Below are 24,616 nucleotides of genomic sequence, written 5' to 3' on the forward strand. Positions count from 1 at the left end.
CCCAACACACAATGAAAACAGGGTAGGGCTCCTCACCCAAAAGGGGCTGTATCTTCCTGTCGCTGTTAAGCAGGCACGCAGGCAAAGGTAAAGAAGAAAGAGAGGGGTCTCTCCATATGTGCTCCACACAGGGTTATTCCCGTGAAAAGACAGGGACGAAGAGCCCAACTGGGGCGAGGGTCCAGGGATCTTGTACTGGGTACAGAATAGGTGGGGAAAGGGATCTCAGCCAACAGGATAGGGACAAGTAGGCGGGGTTGACAGCAAGGGGACCAATGGGAACAACACATAGGAGGGACTCAGGGAAGGATCCAATGGGGCGTCGAGGAACAAAGAACTTTCTAGAACTGATACATATTAAACAAGGGAACTGAATATACATAACTTCATACATAAAACAGGGCGGGGAAAACCTTAACCAATCAGGGAAAAACATGCAAACGGCAGAACAAAGGAATTACAGATTTTCACTGTGACTGCAAAGTTATGTACTAAACTTGAGTTGCTGACCTCCACAGCTGGCTGGCTGAGTCCTTCTCAGGAGACAGAGTGGCTGGAGCCACCTGCACCGCCACACCATACCACTATTTCTTTACATTTTCATCTAGGAACTTCAATACTGACTCCAAAGCTGCTGGATGGTTGGCCTAAATAATGGGAAGTTCAGTCACCAGGAGAGTCAGGTGTTGTGTGCCACTGGCAAAGAGACAGGAGAGACCAAGATGTGAGCTTGAGGCCTCTGCAATGGCAGGGAATTGATTAGGAGAGATGTGCCCACATGATCACAGCAGGAAATTCATGACCTGTGCTGTGCAGAAAGATAAAAAAACCCCATGTTTCTGTCATCCCCTTGAAGTTAGTTTTTTTAAGTGTACAAGAACTTCTTGCCACAGTTTTGTGCTGTGAATTCATGTTGAGACAATTACCCATGATGACCTCTGTGTCCCTTTCTGAATTACTCATTTCCAAGACAGAAATTTGTACAACCTGTACTCTAGGTTCCTAGCTATCTTGTGTTATATTTGACCATACAAAATGTACTTCTATTACTTTGCGATCATCTACCAAGTGATTCAGGTCTCCCTGTAACAATAACAGGACTATTAAGTGTACTCTTTGATCTTATCACTTATTATGCTAGTAAAATTTTTGTAGCTGTAGGTCTGATAAAAATAGGGAACAAGAATAAATTCCCTTTGGCCTTACGGTTAAAGCTCCATTCCTGACTACTTTCTCATTGTGATTTGCATTTTGAGATCCATCAGGGGACCAAGTTTTGATTAATTTTCCTGTCTTTTTATTCCAAGATCTTGAGATCAAAATCAGAAACAGAATTGTCATAATTCTAAGACAATCCCAAATATATAAAAACATACCTTGATTATATCCCTTAGACCTGAAATCCTGACCTAAGAAAGGAATAGTTGATTTGAAAAAACCTGCTTTCCACATATTCATGATGACTGATGGCAAACAGTTCCATAGTCTCTAAATTTAATTGGCAGTCTCAAATTGGTTCAATTTTTTTTCCCAGGAATTGCTATCTAAGTGCTCTCAAATTCCCACAGCGTCTGCTTTTATTCAGTTTTTTAATTGTGGCACTCCTCCATTCCTTTTAAATTTCTATAAGTTTCAAGTGTCTGTTAATTATGAAAAGTAATAGATATGCTCAGAGAGAAAGTATTTCAGCAGCTTTCTCTAAAACAATTGCATTTTGTTTATTCTCTCCTGCTGTTAGATTGGCAAATCTTTCATTTTTCTGCAGACGTCTTCCATTTTTTTCATTGTAAATGGAGTTGAATGCTTTGTGCCCTTCACAGCTGAGTAAGGGATAGATTTTCCTTTCTTATTATTAAGAAAATTTACCAACCATCGCTACTCTTCTCCTGCTGTGGTGGCTAAGTCCACAGTACACTCCCCAAGTTGCCTTAAAAGTGGTCTCTCCTTACAACACCGTGCTAGAAAGTTTTCCCTTTGTCTAGATCCTGCTGGTCACTGGCCCTCTCCCCCCTCCCATCCCTTTTCCCATTGGCCCCTGTTATGTCATTCAACCTTGCCTCTGCTCCCTAGCCCTCAGACTATTGGTTTTGGATGCTCTGCCCGCCTTTGGGAGCTCTTGGGATAAAATGGGCGTGGGCTTTTGGTGGTTGTTCTTTCTTGCCTCTCTCCGGGTGTGTTGCCATTAAACACCTTGGAATTGCACGCAGAGAACCCCTCTCGCCTCTCTGTCTCCGGTCTGTGCACAGCCTGTGTGTGTGAGCGGCTGTTCACAACCACTGCCAAGGTGAGACTGTGTGCACGCGTGGGTGCTGGCAGAGCACCGCCTAAGAGGTCCACGAGGGACCCAGCAGGGACAAACGCGGCATCGATCCACCGAAGCCCTCTGCCATATTCTCCATTTCCTAACTGAGGTTTCTTAATTTGTTACTTTAATCCTCGTTATCTAGTTTGCTCCTTATGTGGACTTTAAACTTAGATGATATTATATTACTGCTTCTATATGGTTTTTTTTAAATATTAGGCTAGATTATTTTTCTTTATTTGAGCATAGTTACCTGAAAAAACCATTGCAGGTTGATATGCCTGGGAATATGTTACACCAGAAGAGGTGCTGGCATCTCAGGGAATCTGTGACAAACCTGATCCTCCTATCCAGACATAGTTGGAATGCCTTTTTGTCAGTACAACTTTTTACTAGTTTCTGTTGATTATGCAACCAAATCACTATTGTAGGAGCTTTGGAGTTCAGTCTGGACTGGGCGTAGACGGTCGGGACGGACGGGGACGAGAGATCTCTGAAGTCAGATCTTGGAACATGCGGTTTATTGCAAAGGGCGTGGGTATAGGGGCACTGCTCAGAGCTGCAGCTGGCAGCTCTGAGCAGGCCCAAGAGAGCAAGACCAGTAAGCGGGTAAGAGAGAGAGCGGAGAGGAATGAGAGTGAGAAGTGTGGTGTGAAAGAGAGAGTAAGAGTGTGTAAGAGTAAGAGAGAGAGTGAGAGTAAGAGAGAGAGTGAGAGTGGAGAGTGTGTAAGAGTGGAAGAGGAATCGTGAAGTCTTGGTTACAATACAATAATCATCTTCTGTACTGAATATTCTAATTGTCACTAACCAATCTAATACAAGATACAAATCCTATAGCATTTACATACAGCCTATAAGAGTTCTTATATTACCATAGAGTGTTACATCTTAACTTCTAAGAAACTACTCTTTGGACCCCTTCTGCTGAGCTAGTAGGGTCTGCTCTGACCCTTGGACTGCCTGCAAGCAGAGGGTATTGTTTCCATCAAGAGGGGATTACCTTCAGTTGGCCATACCATTGTTTTCCAGTTGTTCAGTAACTAAGACTTGGTAATTCAAAGGTGGCTTTCATTTCGATGTCACTTATAGTTTTCATATTCCCAAAATCTTTTGTCAGGCAATCATATTTATAAGGCTTTCCTGTTTCATCTTCCCCAACAACTATAAATTTCTTGTTTAAAAACAACGTCTTAGTTTACTATCCATTAAATTGGCAGTGCTTGAGACTGCCTTTTTTAAAGTCTTCTAAATACATATTCTAGTGGTCAATCCTTCATTCCTCAGAACCTACGTAAACCTTTACAGCTAATATTTGGGAAATTGCTAATTTTAGGTCTAATTTGAGTGACAGATTAAAAAAAGGAGCTACTTTTGTTCAGAATCTATAAGGAAAACTTGGTCTTGAGATTTTCAAACATGAAGAACGTGTTTGGTTTATTTATTTATTTATATGAAATGAGCTTTGAAAGTAGCTTGACTCCATTGTCCTTTGACATAGTGTATCTTAAATTCACTTAAAAGTTTCATTCAATACTGGCAAGGCCAATGCATTAATCAAATAGCATGCTTGGAAAAACACACAATAAAATTTTTAACCATAAAGCTCTTGGTGCCAGTGGGTCAAGAAGCACCCACTGTTAAGTGCTGCTGCATTTGGCATCACTCTTAGGAGTCAACCTCCAGGGTGCCTCAAACAGTTTATTAACTTAAAATATCCAAGTGCACTGTTTCTCAGCTGTAGCGCTGCATCCATTGAGCTCATCACAGTGGACTTATTATGAGGTTAATTTTGCTAGTATAGAGAAGAGGTATTTTTGTCATAGCAGATCACTTTTCTGTTGCTGGCCGACTTTTGCCCTCCTCAAACCCTTACCTTCACCCTTTATATATTCACTGAAGGCATGAAGAAACTTCAGGACTATCTCTATGTGTAGGTGATGCTGTGCTTTGTTATTTTCTTTCAATAACAAATGGCTTTCAGGCTTAGAGCTTATTTATCACCTATCCTCTATTTTTTGTTTTCTCTTTGTCTGTTTTTTTGCCAAGCAGAGATCACAGCACCATGGTCTCCCACCCGGATGGAAGCTTTTCCTCAGCATGGCAAACATAACCTTACAGAACCCTGTGCTCTCTCTAGGAGACACATACCAGAGGCATCAACAGTGCATTAAACAAAAGCAATGGGGCATCTAGATGTCAATCACAGTCTGAGATTCTTGCAATATCAAACTCACTGATGCTGTGGTAGGCTTGACTGGAGCCCCAGGAGGAAGAGAAGCAGATGTGATAGGATGGAGGGCTGACTGGCCCTGCACATGGGCTCAGGGCTACATCCCCACCTGGGGATGATGAGCTGATGTGTGAGGTTGTGCCTTCGGCCACCAGGACAGGGAGCAGGCCAAAATTTTAGACTGCCATTTTGTGGGCAGTTGATTCCTTTTCTACCTCTCCATAAAGAAGTGAATTTCACAGCAAAATCCAGCTGTACCTCATGAGATGCATGAGGTTGCATTTGTCTCCTTTATATGAAAAATAAAGGACCCAGTCTTGGTAGAAGTTGTGGAACAGAGAAAGAGGAGACAGTTTAACACTTAATAACTAACTGAGTGTCCAGGAGTTCTGTGTTCAGCTCTTTGGAGATGTTTGGGTCTTTAACTTTACATATAGACCTGACTTTGCATACAGGTGACTTTGCATGTAGAGGTGAAAAGCGATTTCAGCTGATAACAGCAAAGTAAACTGCAGCCATACAGGTTTCTTTGTGGTGCCACTGGCATCATAAAGTCTCACTGTGCACCTTTGTTCCTTTGAGCTCCACTGTTTTCCATCAGTCTTGAATTAGCTATCGTCGGAATGCATGAGGTCACTAAGGAGGTATTATTCTTGCTCTCAGTAGGGTGATAGGTTGTTTTACAATTAATATTTAATGGGAGTGAGTTTGGAATCTCCAGGAAGTCATTAATAGTTGATCTGCTTAAAGGGGGGTTATTTGGGTTCATCCCATCTACAGTAATTATAATACATGTGAGTTTGTGGGCAGCAGCCACACAGGATACAGGGTCTTGAACCCTGAGGGGAGCAAAAGCCGGTTTGAATGAGAAACAGGTATCCGTAATTCATATAAGATGGGAAATGTGCTCTCTGAGAATAAATATAGTGTATAAAATCATATCTAAAGCTATTAATCTTTGTGTTTAAACTTAAAAAAAAATATTTGGAAAATAATAATCCTTCATTTAGACTTGCCTTTATTGTTGCTTTCTGAAGTACAAATAGGGTACAAAGCTCAAGCCAAACTTGCCCACAATAGAGATCTTCAGATTTCAAAGCAATTCCAAGAGCACTGGAACAATATCACAAAAAACCAAATGAAATAAATATATAAACCTTAGGTTTAAGCAATCAGTAGAGAACATCAGTGGGTAATTTTTATAAAACCACAAATACCTCATTTATCCAAAACCACATTTTTTGATTGACTGCATCTATTGGTGATGTTATGCCAATCTGGCAAATAGCTCCCACCCCACCATAAATACCATTTTCTAATAGGAAATAGTTTCAATTTTGACAGTTTATAAACTAGATATTTTGATTTTTTGTTTGAATCACACTCTAAAACTATATATATAGGTATATATGTATGCGTGTCTATCTCAATGTTTATAGATTTTTCTTTATAAGTTACTGAAGCCAAAATGCTTCAGTTAGGGTGGAACAACCAGATTTTTTTTTTTAAGACAGCTTATGGAGTTTTAGTTGTAATTTTTTCTAAGAATCTGAAAATTCAGGCATTCATATAGCAAGCATGGGATAACAAGTCACTCTGAAGCACCAGCAAAAGTCTTCATTTCACCCTAGATACAGAAAAGCTTGAGGTCTTACAGCTTACAGTCCAGATGATATTGGTACTTATGAGAATGAAACCAGAATATTTGAAACTTTAACTGAGTTTCTACATGGAAAGTCCTTCAGAATTCTGAGTGATTTAGAGGATGTGAACATAAAGCTGAACATTTATAAAAGGCCCCAAACCTTTCCTGTCCTTTGCAGTGATCTTAGCAAGCTTGGCTGCTACTGGGAACACATGGTGCCATTGAGTTTATTGTTGCTTATTGATCCAGGTAGAATCTGAGTACTGACCTCTTTGCATGCTAGCTCTGATCCTCAGCAAAGATAGGGAAGGCACTTTGTGCTTTGGTCATCCTAAATTTTGTCTCAGAGTGATGTCCTTAATGTTCTTGGCTCTTGTAAATTTCCAGCTGGTTCTCTAAAGGAATTTAAAAGGAGTAAGCTCCAAGCCCGGACCAACAGTTCTTAGAGCAGGGGACTGATCTCTGCTGGTCCCTTGTGGCTGGTTTCAGCTCTTTTTCCAGCAGGATAGTGAAGAAAAGCTTGATTTCAGGAAAGAAATAAAGCCTTTAGTCATCAAAAGAAGCCAGCATTAAAAAACAAAAGAACTAATCTTTTCTATTAGAATAGATGTAGACTCATCAAAAAACATAGTTCAAACTTATACCCAGAAAGCCAAATTACAAATTAATCTGATGGCAGTGATGCAGGTTAAAAATTTTTGGGGTTTTTGTGGCTTTTTAAAAAATTCTTTTAATATGCTTAGCCAGCACTCAAGATCCCAGGATATTGCTTTCTTATCACTATATTATCTCCTGGTATATTGTTTCTGCAGCTTAAACTTCACTGTTACATCTTCCCAACATGGAATTTGTGGAACTGGTCTCATTTCACCACTAAGTTATGACACTTTTGCTGTGTGTGTTATAAATTAGCTTTGCCAGCATTTGATGAGCTGGAGGACCTGCCTTTGTATATCAAAGAGTGAAATAAGTGAAAATATACTACTATTATTGCTGATCGAAATCGAGCTTTGTGCTGTGTAGTTTCTGAAGTCCTCCAGTTCTGAAGCTGTTTGTGTGCCCAGAGTGCACCAGAAACCCCGGGCTTTGGCTGAAGCTTCATCTGGATTACAAGAAAATCTGCTGACCTGTGTCAGTGTACAACATATGACAAGTGTCAGAAAATACCAGGAACTACTGCGAACACCACATTTGATGAGAAATCAGTGAAACAAAAAAAAATTACTGTAGATAGTGCTAGTAAGTACTGTGGTGTTATGTTTAATACAGGCTTTTAGATGATCTGGCCATACCTGGTAAATGTACCAGAAATGAAGTCTCTAATTTAAAAGAGCTGCAACATGATCCTGACTTCATTAAAACTGTGCATTTTCCTGGGGTTAGTCATACCTGGAGGTACTTGAAGTAAGATCCTGATGCAGAGACACACTCCCACATTTGTAACTTCTTTCAGTGTGATCTTGTAGAATTTCAAAAAATGAAGAAGTGAAAATGGAGATGGTATTGATTGATGTTACATGATTTCCAAAGCACCTTTCCCATAAATTTGAAAGATATTTCTGTGGCAGAGCTGCTTTAGTGCTGAAGGCAGGAATCTCAGGATTCTGCATGTACAAGGATACTTTAACCACTCTGCTCCTGCTTCTTCACCTCCTGGATCTTTCTTTATGTATACGGAGAAATGTTTTTGAAGAGAAGTATTTTGCTGCTATTCAGAGATGAGAACTGTGGGTTTGAACAGCTCCTGTGGGCTCCAGGCAGCCCTGATTCTTGTTTACTCTTCTCTAACTTGACATTAAGTCAGAGATAGATTCAGCAACAACACCCATTTTATAGGTTTTGTGCCAAAAAATAACTGTTTCTGAGGTCTCTGAGCCTGCAGATGATTCCTCAGGAAGAATCCATTGAGCACTGGCACCTCTCCAGGCTTCTCTGATACTCTCTCCAAGGACAGGGCAGGAAGAATCAGGCTAAGCAGCTCTTTAGGCAAGGAATTTTCTTGGCTGCAATTCTGTCATCTGGGTGTGTAGTAAGCTTTCATCCACACCAGAGACAGAGGGAGCGAAGGCCAGGAGTTCTGTAGCTGGTGAGCTCAAATTTCCCTTTTTGGTTTCTATAAGACTTTGGACACCCAGAAAGCAGATTTCTCAGGTCTCTCTGCTCTCAGTTTGCGCTGCATTTCTGTCCCTCAGTCACCTGTCCCTGCCCTGAGGACAGCCTGTCACCATTCGTGTCATCAAACCTTTTAGGTCATCATTTTGGATTTAGAATTCCTAGTGTCCTCCTAAATCCTGTTTTATATTCTCATGTCTTTATTCAAATCTTAATCAAAAGAGGGTATATATCTCAGCATTAAAGGTTAAAGAATCTGATTATCTCTCCTGACAGTAAACAGTGTCTTGAGATGATGTACAAGTCATATTTGAGTACCTCTTATTTAGGAAGGCAATATTTCATTTGCTTTTGGTTTTCATGATTATTTGGTAATTATACGTCAAATTTTCCCCAGTTCCACAGGATTAGAAATATTTCTTCCACAGGATAAAATGATCAAGCAACTGAGGATTGTGTGATGTAGAGACCAAATTCAGGAGGAACACTTTTTTCTGATATAAGACTGTCTTAGCCCTAATGGTCACTTAAAATCCGAGTGTTGAAGCTTTTAAAATTTAATTTGCTCATAGGTCAGCAGTGTGAAAATATGATCTCCACATTGGTAATGCAAGTTTTGCCCTCTGGAGAAAAGGCTTGTGACTCAGTTCTCATCTTTTACAGTTTGTTGTATGGGAAGCGTGGTGTTTGCAACATGATGTAATGTTATGGAAATAAATACTCTTGCATAAAAACAATTATTCCGGGTAACAGACTGAGAACAATTGCTAGCAACTGTAATCACAGAATCATAAAATCACAGAATATCCTGAGCTGGAGGATCCACAAAGAACATCAAGTTCAGCACCTGGCCCTGCACAGCACCATCCCCAGGAGTCCCACCATGTGCCTGAGAGAGTTGTCCAGGCACTTCCTAAACTCTGTCAGCTTGGTGCTGTGACCACTGCCCTGGAGAGCCTGTTCCAGTGCCCACCCATCCTCTGACTGTAGAACCTTATGCTAATATCCAACCTGAACCTCCCCTGACAGAACTTCAGGCCATTCCCTTTTGTCCTGTCACTCGTCACTAGGGAGAAGAGATCAATGTCTGCCCCTCCTCTTCCCCTCACGAGGAAGTTGCAGATTGTGATGAGGTCTCCCCTCAGTCTCCTCCAGGCTGAACAGACCAAGTGCTCTCAGCAACTCCTCATACACCTTCCCCTCCAGACCCTTCACCATCCTCGTGGCCCACATTTGGGTGCTCTTTAATAGTATAAGGTCTTTTTTATATTGTAGTGCACAGAACCGCCCCCACCACTTGTGAGGCCGCCCCAGTGTAGAGCAGAGTGGGACAATCCTATCCCTTGCCTGGCTGGCCATGCTGGGCCTGATGCCCCCCAAGACAGCTGGCCCTGCTGGCTGCCAGGGCACTTCTGGCTCATGTTCAACTTGCCATCAACCAGGACCCCCACATCCCTTTCCTCAGTGCTGCTCTCCATCCTCTCATTCCCCAGTCTTTACACACAACCAGGGTTGCCCCATCCCAGGTTCAGAATCTGGCACTTGCCCTTATTAAACTTCGTAGGCTTGGTGATTGCCCACCTCTCTAATCCATTGAATTTTGTAGATGATCAGTAGGGTATTAACCCCATAACCTGCATTTTTGTTTTATCCTTTGTTTTCTATGCCATTTTTCATCGTACTGGAGCTCTTCCCTAGTGGTTTCATCCAGTGTTCTATAATGACAAGGAAAAGAAAAATGTGTAAGAATTTTATCAACAGAGAAATCCAGCATTCACTCAGTGCATTGCTACCATTGGTTTTAATTTTCAGGTTTTGGATTTCTTGTTTACAAGGTTATGTAGATTTGACTTTCTGTGTTAACAGCTGATTTTATCTAGCTTGTACTTTAGATTTTTTTTTCCTTACAAGAGGAAGAAGTGTATTTATTTTTCTCTCTCAGATATATCTCTGTCCATTTCTGTTTCGATCATCTCTCCAAAGAGATGCTGGAAGGCAAGTGCAGCACCTTTTCTCATGTCTCAGGATGAGGAGGATGAATTGATGATGGGGTGATCTGTGCTGACATAAGCAGGCTCCTGTATATGACTCCGTGCTGCTTTCCCTGGCTCTTTGTGCCCACTTGCCCCAGAGGATCTCCATGTGCAAAGGCAAAGATAAGAGGAAGGTTTACATAAACACTTTCCTTTTTTTGTCTGGAAACAAAAGTCATGCTGCAGTGTTAGAACCACTAGCACTAGTTTTATTTTTGTTATTTTGGTTTTCATTTTTCTGCTATTTTTTTCTGTTTCTTGTTTTTAGGTGGATGATAAAACTGATTTATCTTAAATCAAAGATCTTCTGCCTCTTTACTCAGTGAGAAGGAGGAGCCAATCCCAAGTGCAAAGGAATGGAGAGTCTTATTGCCGACATCTGTAATCACTGAGGTTATGCATTTCTCTTTCTCTTTACTCTGTTTCATTTGGGGTCACCTGTTTTTATCTTTGTTTTCTTTCAATGTCATTTTCCCTCCTAAGTCACCAAGATCCTCTGAAGGTCAGTAAGCCCCTGTAAAGATCAATAAATGCTTTACAAAATATTGGTTCCATTTTTAAGAAACTGAAAACATAAAAAATTATGGATGCCACTGCAGTATGCTACAAAGCCTTGATGGAAAGAAATGGGGGCAGATTTGTTCGGGGAATTAATAGCTAAATAGGCCTCAATGTCATTCACATTATTTATAATGTAAGAATTTAGTGAAAGCATAATGTAACAGTATCTATTTGATGAGTGAAGAAATCCTAGGCAGTGTTATATGACAGAACAACAACATTTTGTACCAATGACCTCTGTACAGAATTTACACAAGGAAATTTATAATACTTTAACCAGACCTTCTTTATCATACCCATATCATATGATTTCTTGTGATCATAGAGGATGTTTCTACAGAATGAAAATATTGTTGTATTTGTCTAGTGAAGAGTTTTGTTTTTATTTAAGCATTTGAAGAATCAGTAAGAATTTCCATCATTGGAACTACAAAGACAAATATGTGCAACAAAGATAGAGAATTGTAAGAAAAATTAAGTAGTAGACTGGAGAGGAAGAGAGAATATAGGGCTGTGAAATGTGGTGCTGGCTTATTTGAACAGCTAACTGAATTCGCCAAGTAAAAAATAGACAACAACAATCTACTCAGCAGTGATAGCTGCAATTATTACATGAATAAATGGAAAATTAATAAAGTGGTGTGATTTAGTTTGGTTTGGGTTGGGTTGGGTTGTTGGGTTTTTTTAAGTTTCATTATTCAGTAATATGCTTTAATGCTTCTGATGATATAATCTATTTTTGATTAGAAATTATATGAACTATCTGCTTTCAAATGTTACTGTTCTTTGAAAAATTCTCCTCTGAACTACTGAGCCTCTATGTGGCAGGTCAAAGGTAGTCCAGAAGACAGTAACTTAGTATTTTTGTTTCTTTGTATAAAATAAGCACTGCTGAAAACATGGACAGACAAATGAAAACACTTCTATTTGTTCAGGTAAAGAGAATATTATGAGTAAAAGTGGTCTCCTTGGCCTGAAAAATAGTCATGATTAGTTTCTTGGTTTCCAAAATATTCAGGAATAAAACATCAAAGAAATAATATGTTTCTAACATTAACATAGTTCACATTTCAAATCCTGCCCAGACTGTCTGGTTGTTCTGTTTGCTGTTACTGAATTCAAATTGTAATGTTTTCATTGTGTAAGAAATGTTTCCCTATTCAAATCTCTTTCTCCAAATATGTTTCTCTAAACATCATACTCAAGGTCCTCAACATCTAGTAACAAAGATGCATCTGCTTGTTCTGTCTCTTTGGTCTTCTCCTTTGGTGTGTTATGAGGATAGGTTTTACTTTCATTGTGTTTTGTAATTCTGTTGTTAAGATTGAGCTATGTGTTCAGTCACTTAGTGTGGAGACTTTATGAATATATTTATTATTCTCCTCCAGATGATAGTGTGACTTAGGTCCTGTTCTCATTGCTTTTGTATCCCTTGAAAAACAGAGACTTTAGATTCTTCTTTTCATGTTATTTGTTCTCCTTGTAACACTGGAAAAGAAATGTCCTGGTGTGTTCATTCCATAAATAATTAGAGAATTTGGTGAAAAGGAGCTTGGTTTTTTTTTTCCAAATATGAAGCCAGGAGAAGAAAAGGAAAACTAAATAATACCACAGAATATCAAATAAATAAAATAAACATCAAATAAATCAAATAAATCCACCAAATACCAGAGGACCAGAAGCCAATGGGTACATTTCATGTCCAGAAAGCAGCATGGTATTGAGGCAGGGCATCACAGAGGCAGTGGGGGGCTATGACTAAACCAATGCTTTTAAAACATCACCTGGGTAAAACAGTTACACAAGTGTACACACAGAGTCTTACAGCATCCTCCACTGCCCAGTGTCTCCTAGATCTTCCCTTCTTTCCCTCCCTCACCATCCCTATGTCTATAAAAACATTTTCAGTTACTAATTTGGTTGTTATACAGTTACTGCAGCAAAATACACATACCTATTTTTTGCATTTCATGATCTTGGTGTTTCTTCTGGCCAGTGAATTATGCATGTCTCCCTCCTGGTTCCTACACTAAGGTGTTCTCCTCATTCTTCTGCCTGGAGATTCACACCTGCACTGTGAGCCCTCTTTCTGCCTGTGCTGTTGAACTGCTAGAGTAGAGCAACCATCAAGCTACTTTTGACTGACTCAAGTTAGGTAACAGTGGAAGTGAGCTGGGAACAGAGGTCATCTGGTGCAATTTTTGCTTATAACTAGCACCACTCTATTTTCATTTATGTCAAAATAGTATGTATTCTCTTGGGTTTTTTGTGTTATTATAGTACAGGATTTTCAGCAGTAATGCTTTTCTTTTTATACAAGTGTGATGCTGCATGAGTTTAAGAAGCTTTGACTGAGGTTTGGCAAATGGATATACTTTTAGAGAAAAAAGACAGGCATTCTTCAGGACTATACTTAACTGAGGATTTTCTGAGTTCTTAGGCAGACTTGATGAAGGGCACATGAGCCATTGCCATTTTTTTCTCAATTAGTTGAATAAATGATATTATACATCCCTCAAAAACTTTTAATTTAAAGATGTTCTATACAGACATAATGCTATTTTCGTGTTCATTAAGAAACTTGCAGACTTACTGAACTCATCCCATCTCACTGTTGCTGTGCCAACAGGTGTTTTGTTTCATTTGGGGGTAAATTGCCTGCAAATGCTTTGTGGCACACAAAATACTTCTTTGAGAATGTCAGATCAACATATAGCTGTATCATTAGAAACACTGTGAAGATGGTCAGACATTGTGCACTCGATTGTTATCCATTAAAAAGCAAACCTTTACAAGATCCCAAAACACTTCAAAATTGCCAACACTTTCAATTTTCGTAAACTTATAGTGGAAATTTTTGCCCTGGTATTTTCTGCCTTCTCAGAATTTTTTACTGACATTTTTTATAAACAATTCTTATTGACAAGAGTGCATACTTTCCTACTGGCTTTTACAAAAATATATATAATTAAGTACCTGGGAATTCAAAGAAAAATGGTAAAGGGAGCAGATATAATATCGCCAAAAAATGACAACTGACATTTTGTATTGAATCACAGGGAAACAAAACTTTTCTTTTACTAGCAGAGGTATTCACATCTGTGACTAAATCAGAAAGAAAAATGTCATGTGGTTTAAAGTTAAAATTTAACTGAACATGGTTTTGAGTATTATTTTCAGTTCCCACTTCCGCTAACATTTTATTGTTGAAAAGCTATTGTTCATGTTCTGAGATAAGGGTGAAAAGAGCTGGTGATTATGTTTGTTGGCTGTTCCAAAGACTTAGAAAAGGAAATAATATTTCATGAGTTTCTGGGTGAATATACCAAGCAGGATGAGATGTTTCCTGAGTAAGCAATAATTTGTAGCCCAGATCTGCAGGAACTGGTTCTGTGGCTTTGTATAACTTAGAAGTAAAATTTCTACTTTTCAGGCCATGTGCAGTTCAGTTTCTCCAGAGAAAATTCAGTTCCTTCAGCGCTCAGTTTTTTAACTTCCTTGCCTCTGATGGCATGAAGCCCTCCTTAATAGAGCAGGACATATTGTTTTAGGGTTATTAGGTGCCCAATCTGCCTGCCAAAACTTGTTCTGAAGTCAGAATACCTGCTGAATCAGCTTCAGAGCATTATTCTACTTCTCCCGTAAGTTTTATGCAACACTGGGGTTTTCCTTTCTTCCTTTTTCTGTATTCTGTCTGCTCTGTTCCCACATGGTTTCTTACGTCTGAGTTAATATCACAGGATTAAAATATTACAATTAATTAAAATTATCCCTGTTAGTGACAGAAGCAGTAGATTACTGAATTAAAACTAGTAGTTTAATGTTTGGTTCAATGGTGCAATGCACTCACAAATACAATGCACTCCAGCGTTTGCTCAGTGGCAGTGGAGCTGAGGGAGCAGTTGCCCTGCACTGCCCTGGGTGCCACAGACACACAGAGAGGCACTGCAGGACCAGCCCAGCCCAGGACCGAGAAAATGCAAAAGGAACTCCATCCCTGGCTATGGGACATGCCAAACTGCTGAACTGGGAAACATGGACCAAGGCTTTATGGTTTTCTCTTTCAGACCAACACATCTGTAACAGCTCTGGTATTTGGCATGGATTAAAAAAACCCTGCAAGCACACACGTAAATAAATGGCAAAGGTGGTGTCATGCTAAGGGGACCAAAGTGATTGTGAAATGCATTCTCATGCAGAGAAGAACATTGAACTACGGTTCAAAATTGCAGTAGAAGCAGATAGCGTGAGTTGGGGTTCACTGTATAAAAATATGATCTCAGATCTTTAAAGGTACTTAGGTCTTTTACTCAAGTCTTATTTAATGGGGATTCGACACCTAAATACCGCTGAAGATTTGAGCCATTATTAGTATTTCCTTAATCACAAAATCTTTAGCATGTTTAGAGAAATAGTATCACAGAAAGTCGCTGTTCATGTTTCTATGCTAGGTCTAATGCCACCATAAAGCTTCAGAGGTTTTTAAAGTCTCTAAAAGCTTCAGATGTTGAAGCCAAAATTACATTTTATGTGACTCACAGACCCATACATCACTTTCTTTTTTCAGTGCCATTATTTCCTGAATAAGCCTTCTAAAGCAAAGTTACATTGGGAAGAATAAGATACAAAGCCAGTGGAGAGGTTATATGTTGTAAATAAGAAGGATATGCTTTTCCTTTTAAGAGCAGTCTGTTATATTTTTAATAGTCCTTATGTATATAAGTTCAGCATAATCCATTTATTGTCTTCACATACATATCACTGAGAACTCCTTTTCTTCCTCAATTTATGCTAAATTTTGGGGAAAGAAGTTGTCTTTGAAGCACCTGGAAGTTTACTATTTTGTGACTTCTAAGCTCCAAACCACTCAGAAATGAAGTAGCAATTCATTACAAGCACTTGTCGCTCTTTGGTCTTATCTGAAGTTTCTATTCTCTTGACTGACTTTAACAGCATTAAATCAACACCATCTCCTCAAGAGTTGCCAGTCTAGTACTTTTTTGCCAGATGATCTTTCTTTTAATCTTATTCTGTGGAAAGCAGCAGGGTATTCCAGCTCTACAATTTATCCTCAATAAAAGCATTCAAAGCTGTTATTTTCTTATTCTGTAAGAGAGCTCTGCTTTATATCATGTTGTGGAATTTTCCTTCCCTGACTGGCAGCAGCAGCTCAGGAAAAAAGCTGTGAAAATGGCAGAGAATGGTCACTTCTGGTGACACTCTCTGAATGTGCTAACTATACCATCAGAGAAACAAAATACTTCTTTACGATAACAAATTTTGCCATCTAACATCTGACATTTGGCAAACTCCTGAACATTTTGCTAGTGGATGATACCTGTTTCTTTTACTTAAAATCAGCTAAAGGAAAGTCCTCTAAGCCATAGATTCACTGTAGCAAGCTGAATTTTTGATTGTGATGGCAGCAGAGACTGTGCACAAGCCAGGGTATGTAGTCATCAAGAGTAAAGGTAAGTATAGCTGTAGTAAATTAAAATACTTCTTTCTGCAACTGGCTGTCCTTCCTCTCTGTTATAGTTACTGCCCTCAAGAGTAGAGGCAGTAGGACAGAGCTTAGATTTGCACCTCACTGCTCCAGGTCATATCTCATTGTGTTAGATTAAGCCACTGATGAGCAGCTACAGAAACCCCCAAAAAACTACACTAACACAGTGGACTAGAGCTGTGATTCTGTCATGCTGATGCAGGAATAACAGAATTTTAGAGAAAAGGGAGAGCAGACAACTCACATCGAGGTTTTAATCAGCTATGACTAGGTTTGACATATTCCAGAAACTGCCTGTTCTGGGCATCACAAGTGGAAAGAGTTAGACTGCTGGCTGGGATTTACAACTATGAGCTGGCCTTGTGAAATTTCATCTGAACTGAGGATGCCTTAGCCAGCCAGAGAGCTAGGAGGAAAGGCTGGAGGCAGAGAGAAATTCGTACTTCTGTTCCAGCTTTCAGCAGTTCAGAAAACTTCTAAAGCTCGTGTTTGTGAAAGACTGGCATTTACAGCCTAAAGGGCTTCAGTGCCTTAGCTGCCACTCTGTGTTTAGATGCTGTCTTCTTGTTCTCTTTGAAAATTCAGCTGAAAAGGACGGTGTCAGTTTCTGTCCACCTTTTCTTTAAGAGAGGACTTTCAGAGGAAGCTCAAAATATCTTGCATATATTGAATGAAGCTGTGTGGTTTAAGACAAGAATTACAGAAGTTTATTCACTGCTTTTCTGTTGAAGTTGTACCACTGTGCAGCAAGAAAAACAAGACTGAGAGGGCCAGAAAGGAGAAGAGAGTAAACAACTGGGAGTGTAACTCACAGCCCCATAACACGCAGCCTGGCCCAGGAAGAGGCCAGCTCAGATACCGCTTCTGTATTTTATTTGTGGATTTTTCAATGCCAAAATGCCTAAATAATCCTTGGGGCTGGCAGCAGAGCCTGGGGGAGGGACCACATCAGATCACTGAAGAACCTCTTTGTGTTCCCTTTTCTTACTCTTTCTGTGCTTCTGAGCCTTGTGCTTTTCTACAGCTCTTACATCTACATGGTACTCTGTGTGCTGAAACCAATAATGGCCTGAATACAGCATGAGCCAAACAAAAGATGCAGTGTGCTCATGGGCTAATTTACTTCTTGCCATCAGTACATACTAAGATATACTCTGGCTTCTGCTTGACTTAAGCATTACTTGTTTCTCCAAAGTTTTCAGAGCCCAAGGACCACCTGTCATATCAAAATCCTGTTGAGCAATATGCTTCTAGTGTTAAGTCAAAGCTGTAAAGAATTAGAAGTAACATAAAATTGTCTTTATAATCCAAACGCTTCTTGGATAAGTTTCTATTCAGAGATTGGCATAATCCTTGAGAACTTCCTTATAGTGTATATGAACTATGTGACCATTATGTCTTCTGGGCCAGCAATTTGCAACACCAGAGGGCAATATCTTGCTTTCCAATGTTACGTATTCACCGCAGAGACCACTGAGGCAGTGACAAAAGTGCCAATCCGATAAATCAGAAACAGGTCGTCCATACCTCACAATAACAAATTAGTAACAAGGACACCCGAGGAACAGCAGTCTTCTCTGGCTAACTAGCCCTAAAATCTGTCTACAGATTGCACTATTGGTCATCACATCACTGCTTGCTCTGCAAAGTGAGATCAGAATAACCATTGCAGTTAATAACAAGGACACTACACTCACTGCACAAACCACCTCAGATGCTTTCTCTTCAACTATGTCATTGCTGAGGTTAGTGTAGTTGCAGCAAATGTTTGATGTGGGTATCAAACATATTAAATGCTTGAACTCTCAGAGTTTCCCACCCAAATTATTTTAAGTGTAAAATGATTTCATTTCAGTTGACACAGTGATGTCTCTCTATGTGATCAACATCTCAGCATTGTTTAATTAGGTGCCCAGCAGATTTAATAGGGTTTTTAGTTATCACTCACTGTGACAGAGGTGTTTCGATTCCACATAGTCCCCACATCTGCATCTTAGTCACCTGAGTGAGTTTCTTCTCCTTAAGAGGTGATGGAAGAAGATTGACACCTCTTAATGGTTAAAAAAACACATAAAGGTCAGAAGGCTGAGGTCTTTCCATGAACTGTTGAGATTACTTCTTGCATCTAATTTCCTAACTTGAATGTCTCATTTAAGTGACTAAAGTTACAATGGATGAATCTAGGTCCAAGTGAATTTTCAATTAATTAGATGAGCAGTTAATCACTCCTGCTATCCACCAAGTAGTTGTTAACAATGTCTCAGTTACTAGCCTGGTGACATGTAGTTGAGTTATCTAATTCATCTGCCCACAAAGGTTACAATATTTAAAATATGATGGTGGTTCTCTTTTGGGCTTTTATGGATGTCTGTGGATTTCCTCCATAATATATTTTCAGCTGTTTAGGTAACATAATTGACAGTATTGTTGGTTTGAAAGATTGCATCTGTAATCTTGCACAGACAACGTTATGCAAGTAAACACTCAATGAGCTTTTGAAATTAAGGGATAAGGTATAATTTAACATAAGATTCTTTCAATGCAGCAAAATTGTGATTTACTATGATCTCATAGAAAAAACCATTAGTACTATAGCTCTTGTATTTTTTGTATTTGAGGAGACATGCCCATGGCAAACTAAAGAACATGAGCTTTCTATACAAAATTATAATTAAAGCATGTCTGACGTGTTAGTCTTCAATAATTGACATTATTTTGGTGGCTTATGTATAATAAAGCATGCTACTGGATTGCTGTCATCGAGAATGCAGCTCATCACAGCCTCAGCAAATTCTCTGAGTGCACCTTCTGGGCTGACACAATGTTATCCATAAGGCAGGGAGCTTGGGGTTCTCCTGGTATGGTACATCCCTTTTTTCAGAAAAAAAGCAGCCTTCAAAATGGTTTATGCGACCACAGAAGAAGGTGTCTGTTCAAGAAGAATGAGAACTTCATTCTTGACTTCAGAGGTGCATTTCTGTGGTGAAGTACAGCTAAACACCCCTGAGCTCTGAAATGAGTTGTAATTTTAATCAACTCCAAAAAATAAGGAGGTAAAGTTCATTAAAAATCTATCCAAATCATGAAACTGTGGCCCATGCTACAAGTAAGTAATAATTAACTGAATTATTAGTTTCATTAGTCAATGGCAGGGCTAGGTTCGAATTTTGACTCCTAAACATTTCAAACCTCCTGCTCCCCCAATAATTGTTTCAAAGACCCGTAATGATGTGACCACCAAAAAAAATACTCAAAGAAATGACTATGGGAAGCAACATTGGGGCAATTAAGATGGGGAATGAAGACCTCTGTGTCCTTACTATCTGGACAGAATGAAGCATTTATTAGCATATTGTATCTTTTAGATACCATTTTGAGTTTATTGCACTCCTAACAGATCAGGCATAGAGTACAGTGAGCCTACATACCAGTGAGAGGGTGCTTTCCAGTTTATGTGCCAGATATTGAGAAGAATGGTTTCCTAAGTTCTTGATATGACCTTGATATGACCTTTCAGGAAAATAGTTCATGGGTAATATCTTAGCAATGGAAAAATCTATGCATATAGAGAATTCTTCTATTTCACTTATATCCCTTTTGTTTACAATTGTTACTTCCAATATTTATTCTAGATTTTTAGTATTAAGTATTCAAATTTTTTACAGAAGAACTTATCATAATTTTGAATTTTGGTGTTATTTTAATATCTGTTTAAAGTATTTCAACAGAAAGTAAAATGTACACTTCTGTAATAATTAATAATTTTGAATTATCTCATCAATATTAAAATAATCCCCATGGAGTCACCATAGTGCAGATACTCAGTGACATGGGCAGTTGCTTCCAAGCTGAATTTTGTACTTCTGCATGTTGTGTTTGTAGGTGGCTTTTCTGTAGTGAGAAGCTCTGATGAGCTCCGTAGAGTCCAGGAAGGAAGTGGCATCTGTTATTGCCTGTTCACTACAGAGAGGTTTTACAGCACCCCACCATTTCAAGAGTTTCATGGAAAGAGGATAATATGCTTCCTTCAGGCTTGGCTGGACTCAAAATTAGCTGCTGTTATTCCTTCATGAGTTCATCTTTCTCTTGTTAGCAGTTTTGCATCATGAAAGGGGCCTGGTATTACACATTCAGTGTTGTAATTTTTGTCAACTTGGTGATTATACTGCCTTTGTGGTAAAAAGTTCTCGACATACAAGTTTTAAACTGTCCTCTGCTTGACCTACCTTAAGGCACATTTCTTTGGTTTCAGAAAACAACAAGAATTTCTGTTCTGTTTTAAATCTTACTTATTATGAAGCTTCTCTGTTTTCAAAATAGCCTCTCTAAACATAACTTATTTTTAAAAGAGTCTTTAAATTTAAACAGCCATCCCAAAAGGCACAGCAATGTATTAATAGCTCTTGGAGAGACAACTTTTGTCTTTCTGAATTTGGCACAGACATGGTATAAGTATTGTCAGATAACAACTTCCCCAATTAACATAAATAGCATATGCTCAAATGGCTTTTGTTCCCAGTATGGAAACCACTGAAGTTGTTTGATTTTTTGGATACATGAAACATTTTACTAGCCATTCAATATGGTTATCTGGAGGTTGTTATTTCTAGATTAATAATATAAGGAATATTGGCAAACACAGTTCTGAAAAGGGATTTGTCATCTTAAGCATCTCAAGAGGAACACATGATTAATGTGTTGAATTGAAACAGGAGTTGGATGAAAGCAAGCACCAGGTTATGTATGTAAAATATTTTCCCACCATTCCTGATTTCCTCCAAGTCTCTAGAGAATTCTAGAGAACTGGTATATATAAATGTTTAGTATATAATTATTTTTTCATAGCATTAACCTAAGAATGTGTGGAGATTTTGCCTTGAAAAAAAGGATGTGTGCAGGACGATATTTACTGCTTTATTTTCCTGTCCTGTTAATAAACCCCTGCATTTCTCTTTGCTTTTCAGACATAATGCCCTCACATTACTTTTGATACAGTGCCCTATCTTTGTAAGACAAACGTTGCTTTCAAACCTTTTTTTTCTGTGGTAGCAATCATGTCCTAAAAGCAAATGTTTGGTACTAGAGGAAGGAATGCTATTGACAAAAGAAGCTGTTTTAAATGTTGGTGAAATCTATACAAGCCTTTTGTAATAGTCTTCTACTTTTTATCTAGAGATTTCTACCATACACACTGCATATGTTAAAAAGACTCTTAGCAGCTAATGAATGTATTTAAAAGAACATAATACAAAACACTGTAAGAAGTGAAGACAAGCTAGAAATTACTCCTTTTACTCATTTTACATGTGTGTATAGCCTTTGTATTAACCCACAGAAAGGCTATCTCCTGGGCACTGGTCTTAGCCAAGCACCTGACAGAAAACAAAAGCCTGATGAAATTTCTTCAATTAGTTTGAATTCATTCCTCTGTAAAAAAAAACAAAAAACCAGAGAAAACCAAGAGATACAGAAATATTATTTTGAAATAAGTAGGTGTGGAGATGCATTTATAGCAACTTGACTTTCTGAGAATAAATCATATAAATACTGTTACTATCCATTTTTGTGTCAATCTTTATTCTCCTCCTCTTTCTAGAACTGTGTAAAATCTGTGCTGACAGCTAAACAAATTCCTAGGAGCATGACTTAGACAAGCTAAGCTCTTCTTCTAACTCTGCTATCCTGCTGCCTACCTGCTCTTAATTTCTACTTAGTTGATTTGAGAAGGAATACACTGTTTCTCTGTTAAATAGGATTCTGAGAGTATTGAGACCAAACTGCTAAACTTTAGATGATCACTGAAAGTTAGAAGATGGAATTGAGAATTGACATCAAGTGCACTTGTGTCTGCTGAAGCCTAGCTGAAGCAAACGGTGCTTTCATACACTAAAATGCAGCGAATGAATGTCTGCTTGTGGTTTTCCTATCCACTCTTGGCTCCTGTGGCAGTTTTCATTACAAAAATTTTCGCCTGAAATAATATTTTACTGGGTTTTTTACACACAGAGGTGGTACCTCCACCTGATATGGGGGAGGTATAGCTAAGCTCACATCTCTGTTGCCCATATTTGTATAGGAAACTTGGCCCCAAAGTACACAATGGTATGTATGATCTCCTCCACATATGCAGTCTTGGGAAATGACGCATCAAACACCTACTGCAGGTATTTATTTTGCAGTCAGCATCCATTAGTTTTTGCCACACATTTTTGTATCCTCGTTTGTGGTAATTCTGGTCATCTTACCTGAGTGAAGAGGAATAATTTCATGTTCTTTGTAAATTCATTAGTGATGTGCATTAGTCACATATCATCACTGGAAAACTATTTCTGCTGAATTTTTCTCAAGTTGCCCAGCAGAATTTACAATTTCATAGCAGTGTCTGTGTTATAAATGGATATTTTATTTCCTGTTGTAACAGAATACAAGTGTGCAATTAAGAGTGGGGAGAACAATTTCTGCAGTTTGTCCTTGGACAGGTTCTACTAATTTAATTTGGTTTTGAGTTTTTGGAATACAGTACTCAGCTGCAGCTCAGTCTGTGGCTTGCTAAAGAATTTTGGGCAGTGTTTGGAGGCTGCTGAAGCTCTCTATAACTACCTGATGCTCCTAGAAACATTGGTAGGTTCTTGAAGCAGGGACAGGAAATGGTCTTTTATGCACAAATTACCCCTCCCCAGAGATGAGTAATTTATTTCTATGATGAAAAGCTCTTGTATTAATACTTGTATTTACTTCAAACCCATTTTTACACCATATATTTAGAATAACAACAACCAAAGTCTTCATGCAATTCCTCACCTGATAACTGAACAATCTGAAAATATCTGTATGACAAAGTATCATGAAAACACCAGCACATGAAGGAAAGATTATTATGAATTCAGACGGGTTGTCACATGTGTATCTGCTTTAGAAGTACCAATACTACATTCCTCTCTTTCCATTCACCCCCACTCCCTGAATTTTTCCCTGTGCCTTCTTATTTAGAAGAGAATGTGTTAATCTTCATTTAAAAAAAAAAAAGAAAAGAAAAGAAAAAAAGAGTAGTCTTTATCTCCTGTGATTTTCTGTAATTTTCCTTTAGATTCAAACCTCTAAATTATATAGGAAAATATGGTGCCACATTCACATGCAAACTATTTTTAGAGAACATGAATAATTACACCAGATGGTTGTTTAATTCTCTTGGCATTATCTCTACTGTACATTTATGGCTTAAAGTAATATTTCCTTACACTTTTCAATAGCTGTGGAAGGTCATGGGTAAGTCCTGTTCCATTATTTACATCTGATCCCTTTTACAGACATATTTCAATGATACAGCTGTTGCTGGACTACAGAGATGCTGATCTGCAGGCTTATAATAAACTATTCAGCTCTTAGAGACAAAGAAGTATGTTCATAAGAAAACTTTACATCTCTGATAGCAGATTGTTGTTAGTGTTTTATATACAAAGGAGCACTACTCGTTCTATGATTGCCTTCATTTAATCTTTCAGGATTTACTAAAATTACTCCTTTCAACTGCATCTTCATTTTATGCAGCAGTAAGAACAGGAGAGGTGTTTCTTCACATTCTGTATACCTTGACTGTGCTCTGAGGATGTGCAGAGGAAATTTCTGCACTTCAGTCTCTTTGGTTGCTTAGTGAAATTGCCTAGGCAATTACTTCCTTCTAAACTCCTAAACATTTGGACCAGTGTAAAAGATTTATTCTTTAGGTGTTATTTCTGAAAGCCACAGATTGTTATGTGTCAAAGTTAATGCAACTGATGTAGAGAGCTTAAAAGCACATATTCTCAGGAAGTATCTGGCACTAGACTGTGGAGGATGAAAATTTTGTATCAAAAGAACTTTAGAATTGTATTTTTGTTCTGTTCTGGAACAAAAATAAAACCTTTCAGACACTTACATAGGAAGAGAAATATATCAAAGTATCTGGCTTTGGCTCCAAAATGCAAGTAATTCTGTTTAATAAGTGTATTTATAACCCATGTTGCTTAGAGAGCTGGCCTTAGTCATAGAAGCCATCTGTTGTGTTTAATTCTTTAAATTTTGATCCAGCATTTCTATGGAGAAGGCAGAATAAGCCTTTGCTTTTGTTGCCTTGCTCTGACTATTGTCCTAACTGTGGTTATAGGTTATTATTTTGGCTCTAATGAATATGTTGGTATATTTTCATTTTGTTAGAAAGGTCCTGATGGTTCAGCTAAGTCTGAGCTAT

The 24,616-nt window shown here is 38.5% G+C and overlaps 1 long non-coding RNA gene across 1 annotated transcript in view; it reads left to right on the forward strand.

The window, feature by feature from the left end:
* The first annotated feature begins 2,184 nt into the window (after positions 1–2,184).
* Positions 2,185–24,616, forward strand: part of LOC116444634 — a 77,295-nt gene continuing 54,863 nt past the window's right edge. Inside the window, exons 1-2 of the long non-coding RNA XR_004240417.1 lie at positions 2,185–2,284; positions 10,591–10,715. This is a non-coding gene — a long non-coding RNA (uncharacterized LOC116444634). The remainder of the gene's footprint in view (positions 2,285–10,590; positions 10,716–24,616) is intronic.

This window comes from Corvus moneduloides, chromosome 5 (assembly GCF_009650955.1).
Source record: "Corvus moneduloides isolate bCorMon1 chromosome 5, bCorMon1.pri, whole genome shotgun sequence".
NCBI lineage: Eukaryota > Metazoa > Chordata > Aves > Passeriformes > Corvidae > Corvus > Corvus moneduloides.